Genomic DNA, 10,869 nt, shown 5'->3' with positions numbered 1-10,869 from the left:
AACGAACCGGACTTACTAAAAACTACACTACTGTACGATTAGGTACACTGCCTATAAGTGTTGTAGCAAGGTTTAAGTATATCCATTCTATAAATAAATAAATATCTTGTGTAAAAATGTATCGTATTTAATAGTATTTTCTTGTAAAATTTAATAGTATTTTATATACACCTCGCGAGACATCAAATTTCAAATTTGAAACCCACCAAACCCACAAAAAGAATTTGCAAGCACCGGTGAAGGGTTATTCCGAAAAACTTATCTAGGGTAAAAGCTAGATTGAATTTTCAAAAAGATCAAATGTTTTCATAAAGATCCAATTTCCTTAAAGGATCTAAATTTTATAGTCATGTGGGACTGTAAACCACATCGTTACTACCATTGTTTATACCGCCGTAAAGAAATCACTGATATACAAAGTGTGAAGAATAAAGAAGTGATTCTAGTATTTCAAGACTATATTGCTTGAGGACAAGCAACGCTCAAGTGTGGAAATATTTGATAATGCTTAAAACGAACATATATTTCATAGCATTATTCTTCAAGAAAGACAAGCTTTTGGTTGCAATTGTTCTATTTACAAGTGCTATTCGTTTAAATAATAAAAGGTGAAGACAAAAGATAGATTCGACGAATTTTAGACGCAAACGATCAAAAAGCTCAAAAGTACAAAATACAATCAAAGAGGTTCCAATTATTGATAAGAAACGTCTTAGAATTACAAGAGTACAAGATTCAAAACGCAAAGTACAAGATATTAAATTGTACGCAAGGACGTTCGAAAATCCGGAACCGGGACCTGAGCCAACTCTCAACGCTCGACGCAACGGACTAAAAATTACAAGTCAACTATGCACATGAATATAATATAATATATAATTAATTCTTAAAATTAATATATATATTATAATATATTTAAAAATCGTCGGCAAGAAAGGTTCCAAATTAGTGTGAGCTGGAAAAACAAACTCCGCGAGTTGCGGAGTTTGCAGTGCAAAAATTACGCGAGTCGCGGAGCTTCCCTGGACTCAAATCCCTATAAAAGGCAACGCAGTTTGATCATTTTTAATATCATATAATCTATCTCTCTCTCAATATATACGTAATTATATATATATAATTTATATTTTAATTTTAATTTTAATTTTAAATCCTAATAATAAGGGTATGTTAGCGAATGTTGTAAGGGTGTAAGTCGAAATTATGTCCGTGTAACGCTACCCTATTTTTAATCATTGTAAGTTATGTTTATATTATTTTCATTAATGTCTCGTAGCTAAGTTATTATTATGCTTATTTAAATCGAAGTAATCATGATGTTGGGCTAATTACTAAAATTTGGGTAATTGAGCTTTGTACCATAATTGGGGTTTGGATAAAAGAATGACACTTGTGGAAATTAGACTATGGGCTATTAATGGGTTTTATATTAACTAAACAATACCTTGTTAATTTAATATACAAACTTATAATTTGACGTATTTATATATAACCACATACGCTTAACTGGGTACGGTGAGCGGGATATCTATAAATACCAATAATTATTCATTTTACCGGACACGGAACTGGATTAATAGTTAATAGACTTGTTGAAATAGGGGTGAATTACATTCAAGGGTAATTGGTGTAATTGTTAACAAAGTAGTAAAACCTTGGTTTACACGCAGTCGATAACCTGGTGTATTCATTAAACAAAGTATTAAAACCTTGTTACAATTCGAATCCCCAATTAGTTGGAATATTTAACTTCAGGTATAAGGATAATTTGACGAGGACACTCGCACTTTATATTTATGACTGATGGACTGTTATGGACAAAAACCAGACGGACATATTAAATAATCTAGGACAAAGGACAATTAACCCATGTGCATAAAACTAAAATCAACACGTCAAACATCATGATTACGGAAGTTTAAATAAGCATAATTCTTTTATTTCATATTTAATTTCCTTTATTTTATATTTAATTGCACTTCTAATTATCGCACTTTTATTTATTGTTATTGTATTTAATTGCACTTTTAATTATCGTACTTTTTAATTATCGCAATTTTATTTTATCGCACTTTTATTTATCGCAATTTCATTATTATTATTTATTTTACGCTTTAAATTAAGTTGTATTTATTTTTACATTAGGTTTTAATTGCAACTAAAGTTTTAAAATCGAAAAACCGGTCATTAAACGGTAAAAACCCCCCTTTATAATAATAATATTACTTATATATATTTGTATTTTTATAAAATAAAACTAATATAGCGTTAAGCTTTGTTTAAAGATTTTTTTCCTTATGGAACGAACCGGACTTACTAAAAACTACACTACTGTACGATTAGGTACACTGCCTATAAGTGTTGTAGCAAGGTTTAAGTATATCCATTCTATAAATAAATAAATATCTTGTTTAAAAATTGTATCATATTTAATAGTATTTCGTTGTAAAAATAAAGCTATTTTATATACACCTCGCAGAACATCAGTAGTGCTTAGCAATAATAAAACATCTAAGTGTGGGGAAGATGAAGTAACACCTAATGATGACCTGATAACAAAGAACCCCATTGTTGGTACGAAATTAAATGATACCGTTATTCACAGTTCAATGAAGAAACTTATTAAACGGATTCGCGATGCCAGAATTAAGGGGAACTCTAAGTTATGTAACCGGTTAGTATCCAATCTATTGCCTAAATAAAAGGCGAAACCAGTTAAATTTGTGGATATTACACAAGAATCCGACCAATGGCTTAAAGCAAAAGTCACAGATATGCAATATGGTCCAAGAGAAATTGACGATGAAGTTAATCACAATTTCGATACCACAGCTACCTAAGTGTGAGGAGATTCAAATGTTCTAAAAAGAAAACGCTATCTAGAGTTAGTTGTTCTGTTCTCGTGTAGTTCCGAGAATGGAATTCGATTGGTCTTTTCCACTAGCAGACACTAAAGAACTAGTTTTCTCCCCCCATTCTGAATTTTTTTGTTTTGTAGGTTTTGTATGAAATTAATTCGCTTTTTAAATTTATGTTTTGTGTGAATTTAAAAACAAAATTTACTTTATTTCATTAAGTTTAAAAAATGATTTCTGAAATTCGTCGTAAGTTAAACACTAGGTCATAGAACCGAAATTGCTTTACCCAAGGACGGGGCGAAAAATTTTATTATCATTCTTTTAATATTATTGATTTAAAGTATGCCAAAAATTTTATATGAATGTGGGGTAATATACCCAACTTCAAAAATATTATGTATATATATATGTTTGTATTTTATGTTATATACAAACAGGGTAAAACATCGCACTTTCAAATACTGGCATTAAGTTCAGCAAAAGCTATTAATTTTGACGACAAGACGCAAAATATCAAATGTGATATAAAACAATATGTTTGCAAACTCGATATTTTTAATCATTTTTCTAGCTAATCACCCTCATGAATTTAAATTTTTACTGATTTCTTGCAAATGAGAGCATTGCAAGATCTCAAGTGTGGGGAAGGGTTATAAATTCTCTCGGGTTTACACTTGGTTTAATTGCCAAATTTTATGAAAATTTGAAAAATTTTCAATTAAATGAATTCAAAATCATGTTTATACATATTTATGAACGGTAAAACTAGGTGTTAATACCGAAATTATTGTTACCTCGGAAAGGACATAAATTGAGAAACAACCCAAAATGCTAGAACTCATTTAAAATGAAATAAAGGAGAATAAAAAGGCAAAGAAAAGAATAAATAAAAGCTAAGTGATTCGAGTGAAGTGTGATTTAATTTCAAGTTCTGTATTGCTTGAGGACAAGCAACGTTCAAGTGTGGGGATATTTGACAGTGCTCCAAATGAACATATATTTCATAGCAATATCCTTCCAATATGTAAAGCTTTTAGTTGCAATTGTTCTATTTTTATGTAATAATCGTTTAAATAAATAAGTGCGAAGACGAAAGAAGAAAATGACGATTTGAAGACACAAATGACCAAAAAGCTCAAATGTACATGATACAATCCAAGTGGTTCCATTTATTGATAAGAAACGTCTAAATTACAAGAGTACAAGTCGCGGAACGCAAAGTACAAGATATCTAAGCGTACGAAAGGACGTTCGAAAATTCGGAACCGAGACATGAACCAACTATCAACGCGCGAGACAACGGACTTAAAATTACAAGTCAACTATGCATAAGAATATAATATAATATATAATTAATTATATATATATATATATATATATATATATATATTATATATTATATTATAAAATACAAAGCCGCCCACGTTTTGGAATCAAGTGATGAGCTGGATTTGGGGATATCGCTATCGCGGAGGTCCCAAGGCCAAATACATCGCGATCGCGGAGCTACAGAAATCAGATTTTGCCAATAAAAGCTCGAGCATTCGGCCGAGTTACATACCCCTGATCTATCTATCTCTCTCAATTTATATTTATATTTATATTTTATAATTATAATTTTAATTTTAAGTTAATAATAATAAGGTTATTGTAAGAAATGTTTTACGGGTTTTAAAGTCGGAACTCTGTCCGTGTAACGCTACGTGATAAATAATCACTGTAAGCTATGTTCTTCCTTTTTAAATTAATGTCTCGTAACTAAGTTATTATTATGCTTATTTAAGCCGAAGTAATCGTGATGTTAGACTAAATATTAAAGACTGGGTTATTGGATTTTGTACCTTAATTTGGGTTTGGACAAAAGACCGACACTTGTGAACATTGGACTATTGACTATTAATAGGTAGGGGTATTGTCTAATTGAATGACAACTCATTGGAACCTGTCGAACCTATCTTCAAATTAGTTAATCTAATAATTATTAAATTGATTACGAATGTCCTATTTAGTGACGTTTATACGACATCGTTTACAATCATTTAATTAATCAATTGGATTGGGTAATTGATTATTCATTTTGGCCAAATGGATAAATTAATATATCATGGACTAATTAAAAAAAGGGTGGATTACATACAAGGATTATTGGTGTAATTGTTAACAAAGTATTAAAACCTTGGATTACACACAGTCGATAACCTGGTGTAATTATTAACAAAGTATTAAAACCTTGTTACAGTTCGAATCCTTAATTAGTTGGAATATTTGACTTCGGGAATAAGGTTAATTTGACGAGCATATTATAATTATGACCGATGGACTATTATGGGCAAAACCCAGATAGGTATCAAATAAGCCAGGACAAAGGACAATTAACCCAGGGTAATAAATTAAAATCAAAACGTCAAACATCATGATTACGGAAGTTTAAATAAGCATAATACTTTTATTTCATATTTCATCGTACTTTTATTTACTGTCATTTTAATTATTGCAATTTATTTTATTGTCATTTATCTTTACGTAAAAATATAAAAATTGACAAACCGGTCATTAAACGGTAAACCCCCCTTTATAATATTATTACTACTTATATATATATATATATATATATATATATATATATATATATATATATATATATATATATATATATATATATATATATATATATATATATATATATATATATATATAGTTGTTAAAAATATAGTGTACGCAATAAGTGGATCCTTGTGGAACGAACCGGACTTACTAAAAACTACACTACTCTACGATTAGGTACACTGCCTATAAGTGTTGTAGCAAGGTTTAGGTATATCCATTCTATAAATAAATAAATAACTTGTGTAAATTGTATCGTATTTAATAGTATTTTGTAATAAAATATAATCTGTTTCGTATACACCGCTGCACACATCAATATTTATTCTACTCACTAAGCTTTAGCTTACCCTCTCGTTGTTTACCTTTTTAGGCTCCGGCTTGGATAAGAGCAAAGGTATTCGCTTGGATTAGTGGCTCTCGGGGGTTTTAGCTTTTGGAAGTTCGACCAAGATTGGGTAGTTTAACCCCAAACACCATGCTCTAAGTGATGTTTGGAAATTAAACTTTTGTGGTCGAAACTTTTATTTTTGAACTTAAGGGTATTTTGGGCATATGTGGGCCCCGCATTGTAAAACTCGTTTCATGATTGAATCGTGTTAGTTTTACATATTATAATATGTTGTAAAAAGCGTTACGTCTAGAAGTGCCGGGAAGCGCGAGATCTTTAAACGAAAAATGCACATTTTGGACAGAAGCTGTCTGGCAGTGTGCGCGCTGCGCACCCAGTCTGGGCAGGCCTGTTTGAATTTTTTTATGGTGCGATTTCGGTTGGTTAACGGGTTAGGTTGTTACATATCAACCCAGACAATTATTCCTGGATCAAAATAGGACCCATCCCATATTTCAATGGATGAAAAACATTTTCTTATGGGGGAATCCACACGCGTAAGAATGTTATTATGAGTAGAGGGAGAGTTGCAGATTAACAGGACTTGTAATCCCCCTATGTTTTTTTAAAAGAAAAACTAATTGGTTTTCAAGATGCTATGTAGCCAAATCTGACTTTTGTATCATCTAAAATCAGATCTGCCCTACCAACCTAGTGTTGCACGCGCCTCCACCTTGCACCGCCGTGAAATTTGTGTTATGGACAAAAAAGTTATTTTTTTGTGCGTTTCATCTCACCGCCAACAACATTCAATTCCCGGTGAACTTCTGACTCTATTAACACTATCAATTTTGACTTTAGTATCCAGAACCCTAGCACCGCCACAACTCCATCTTCGACCGCCAACAGCCGCCACTGCCGAAACCCTAGTTTCTATTTTCTTTTCAAATTTAAAAAATAATTCTATTTTATTTGCAGGTCGATACAAATGGGAAACAACTACTTTTACAATCGCGCACAACAAACGCGCCAAAATTGCTTTTGGATAACCTACAATAACAATCGAATGACCCTGCAACAACAATCTGAAGTTCAATTTACGATTGTTCCCACCCTTAGTTTGCGGGGGAATATTAGACAATAGATAGTACTAGGATTATAGCATAATGTATTGAGGTTGTAGCGCAATGATATAATACCACATACAATAGTACAATACAATCTTTATGGTTATATGGAGAAGATCCAGTGAGAACTTTTTTAGTGTGAGAACTCTAGGAACTCAAAAATAAACTGAAATTCGAACAAAAGGGGCACGGACGAGCAAAAAGGGGAGACGGACGAACAAAAATCACAGTAGTCGAACAAATAAAAACACGGACGAACGTTTTTGTGTTCGAATTACCAAAATGTAGAACACATTTTTGCTCGACTACCAGCTTTTTTGTTCGACTACTGCTGTGTTCTATATTTTTTTGTTTGACTATAAAAAATGTAGAACAAATTTTGTTCGACTTTCATTTTTTTTGTTCGACCATATACGTTTTTGTTTGCCCGCCTTTTTTTTTTGTTCGAATATCACGTTTTTTTGTTCGAATTTCCCTTTTTTTGTTCGTCCGCCCACTTTTTTGCTCGAATTTCCCCTTTTTGTTCGAATTTCAGTGTATTTTTGAGTTCTCAGGGTTCCCACACTAAAAAAGTTCTCATTTGATCCATCTACTATATATATATATATATATATATATATATATATATATATATATATAAACCAAAAAAAATTTCTTGATTGTGGTTGAAAGTTATTTATGGATTGTTATATGTATAGGTTATATGTATAGATTATAGATTATATATATTATTTACAATTATTATTATTATTATTATTACCTTTTATGTAAATCCAAATCAATTATTATTACTGCGTATTTCTCTACCTTTAATGGAAATCAATTATAAACCAAATTTTTTTTCTTGATTGTGGTTGAAAGTTATTTATGGATTGTTATATGTATAGGTTATATGTATAGATTATAGATTATATATATTATTTACAATTATTATTATTATTATTATTATTACCTTTTATGTAAATCCAAATCAATTATTATTAGTGCGTATTTCTCTACCTTTAATGGAAATCAACGTAGTACTTTCTTTAGCATATCAATGGTTGATTTGCTCCCTAGCCTCATTATATATATATATATATATATATATATATATATATATATATATATATATATATATATATATATATATATATATATATATATACGATTATTATATATATTATAGATATAATGATTAAATATCAAATATTCTATATTTATATATACGTACGTATCGTATTCAATTATTGCATCAATATTGTCAAAAAAACTATGATAATAAATGAAGTCTACATTGCATTTCTTTAGGTAAAACATACTCCGTACTTTAGAGACACAACACATAAAAACGTTGAATATATACATCCGTATATAGATAGATGATAATTATGATAGAAAAAAATAATTAGCTTAGTAACAATTAATGATGAAAAAAAAATTGTAGACATTAAATTACTAACAACATCCAAAACCACTTTTAAAATCAAGAGAACTATTAAAATAAATTCGTCAATACCACGGGCTCTTAAACTCAAAAGGAATTTTTAAAATTGGTCGACACCAAGGGCTCCTAAGCTCAAAAGAATTTTTTAAAATTTGTCAAGACCACATGCTCTTAAATAATTCTTATACTTTTTCTATTTTTTTAGTATCGCTATTTACATACCAATATGACCTGAAAATTACATTTTTTACACGGTTTTTTACACACTCGTGCAACGCACGGGCTCAAAAATCTAGTATATATATATATATATATATATATATATATATATATATATATATATATATATATATATATATATATATATATATATATATATATATATATATATATATATATGTGTGTGTGTGTGTGTGTGTGTGTGTGTGGAGAGGATATACCAAACAAATGCGAACCTCAACCTTGTAAGAATATTTGCGACGACTTAGGAATTCCAAACTCAATATGCTCCACAAAGTCACATACATTGTGCTTGTTCATCTTCATCATCTTTGGTGAAACCCTAATCTAAACTCCCTGTTTCTGATCTGATTCTATTTTCTATTTTATTTTTCTTTTCTATTTGTGCTTATTATCTGTTATATCTTCATCTATAATGTCACAAGTACCGACCTCTCCTTTTACCCCAAATACTATGAACAATCAGGCCAAATCGAATCCTACTTTCACCACTAAAAACCAGCACATCAGATATCGACCAATCAATGAGGGCGTTTGGGTTGAAGTCAATCGTAATAAGAATCAGCCGCATCCTAAAAACCCTAACCCTAATCTTAATAACCTACAAAGATCAACCTTACATGCTCGTTCTCGTTCTGGTCCCAATCATCACTCAGCGAGGCTAAACTCTTCTTACAATCAAATTTACAATAACTTTAAAATTCGGGAATCTGCCATTAATCTTATCAATCGCTTTGGAAAACCATCATCTGGCTCGACTAATTCAGATTCAAACCAATTGCCGATGAAGATTGATAAGTCTAGAATAACGTCTTATCTTTTCCACAACTTTCCCGAAAATTGGTGTTCTATTGACTTCTGGGATATCTTCAAAAAATACGGCAATATTCATGAGGTTTATATCCCCAGGAAGACTCTAAAAAATGGTAGAAAGTTTGGTTTTGTTAGGTTTTTGGACGTCCCAGAATACCACAAAGACTCTCTTGCTAGGAGACTCAGTCTCATTGTTGCGGGTGACAATCTACTCAAAGTCTACAAGGCTCGCGATCCTGATGAGAAAAAACAAGCATCACACCCTAACAACACAAATTCGGGATCCAGGAATAATGTTAAGGCTGCATCTTCATCTCTAGTGGACGAAAGGCAATTCAAAGATGTGATTCTTAACAAAAAGGCTTCAATGTGTAACATCCCTTCGGTTAAGGTAAACTCTAACGATGAACTTATTCAAATACTTGGTCAAGCGGTTATTGCCAAGGTTAAAGACCTTGAATTTCTTGAGTATTTTAATGAAATCTGTGAAAGTGAAAACCTTGGTGGGTTTACTACCAAATATTTGGGCGGACATGACCTAATGCTTATATTTGAGGAATCCGAACCGGCCCTTGACTTGATTAACAATTCGGACCACCCACTATGGAAATGGCTTGAAGATATTAATCCATGGGACCCCGAAATCTATAAAACCTCTGGTAGACTCGCTTATGTTAACATTTTCGGGGTTCCTATTACTTGTTGGTTAGAATCCACCTTCATTGACATAGCAAAAAATTGGGGTGAAGTAATTGAAACGTTCAATTGTTCCATAACCAACGAAAACAACCAAGATTTATCCCACGGTTCGGTTATTGTCAAAACAAATAACTTCTCACCGATAAATGGCCAAGTTATTATCAATCCCGGTGACATTAATCAATCTAAGGCCTTTATCATTGAAGTTCAAAATTTTTCTATGTTCAACACTTACGGCGATATCGATAATTCTTCAACTTGGGATGATGAAAGTCTCTCGGATGATTACATATCTGATGAAGAGTCTCACTTGGATTGTGAAAACCGTGTCGAAGGCAATGCCGAAAAGACCAACCATAACGACCACTATCCCACACCTTCACAAAATGTCACCTCACCCATTAACCAAACCTCCTCCAACTCCTCTAAACGCATGAACACTCGCCACTTTAACGACAAGGTCGATAACCAACCTTATCAATCTCCTAATATGTCGGATCCTACCAACCGTTTAGATACAACCAACAATACCAATTCCGATACCGATCCATTAAGCACTAGTTCAACAAAACAACCTCCCCTTCCTAACGACAATGTACCTACTGAACCCCCGCCCATCCCCGATTTTAATAACCATAATTCCTACACCTCACATCCTCTCAATAATAAAAGCAGCTCAGGTACGCCTGAGGTAAACAATTTACCCAATATTGAAACTATTACACCAGACCATATAATTGAGGAATCCGATGTACAAAAAGCCCAGCTATA

Source organism: Rutidosis leptorrhynchoides, chromosome 2 (genome assembly GCF_046630445.1).
Source record: "Rutidosis leptorrhynchoides isolate AG116_Rl617_1_P2 chromosome 2, CSIRO_AGI_Rlap_v1, whole genome shotgun sequence".
Classification (NCBI taxonomy): domain Eukaryota; kingdom Viridiplantae; phylum Streptophyta; class Magnoliopsida; order Asterales; family Asteraceae; genus Rutidosis; species Rutidosis leptorrhynchoides.
Note: the sequence above shows the minus strand (reverse complement) of the source record.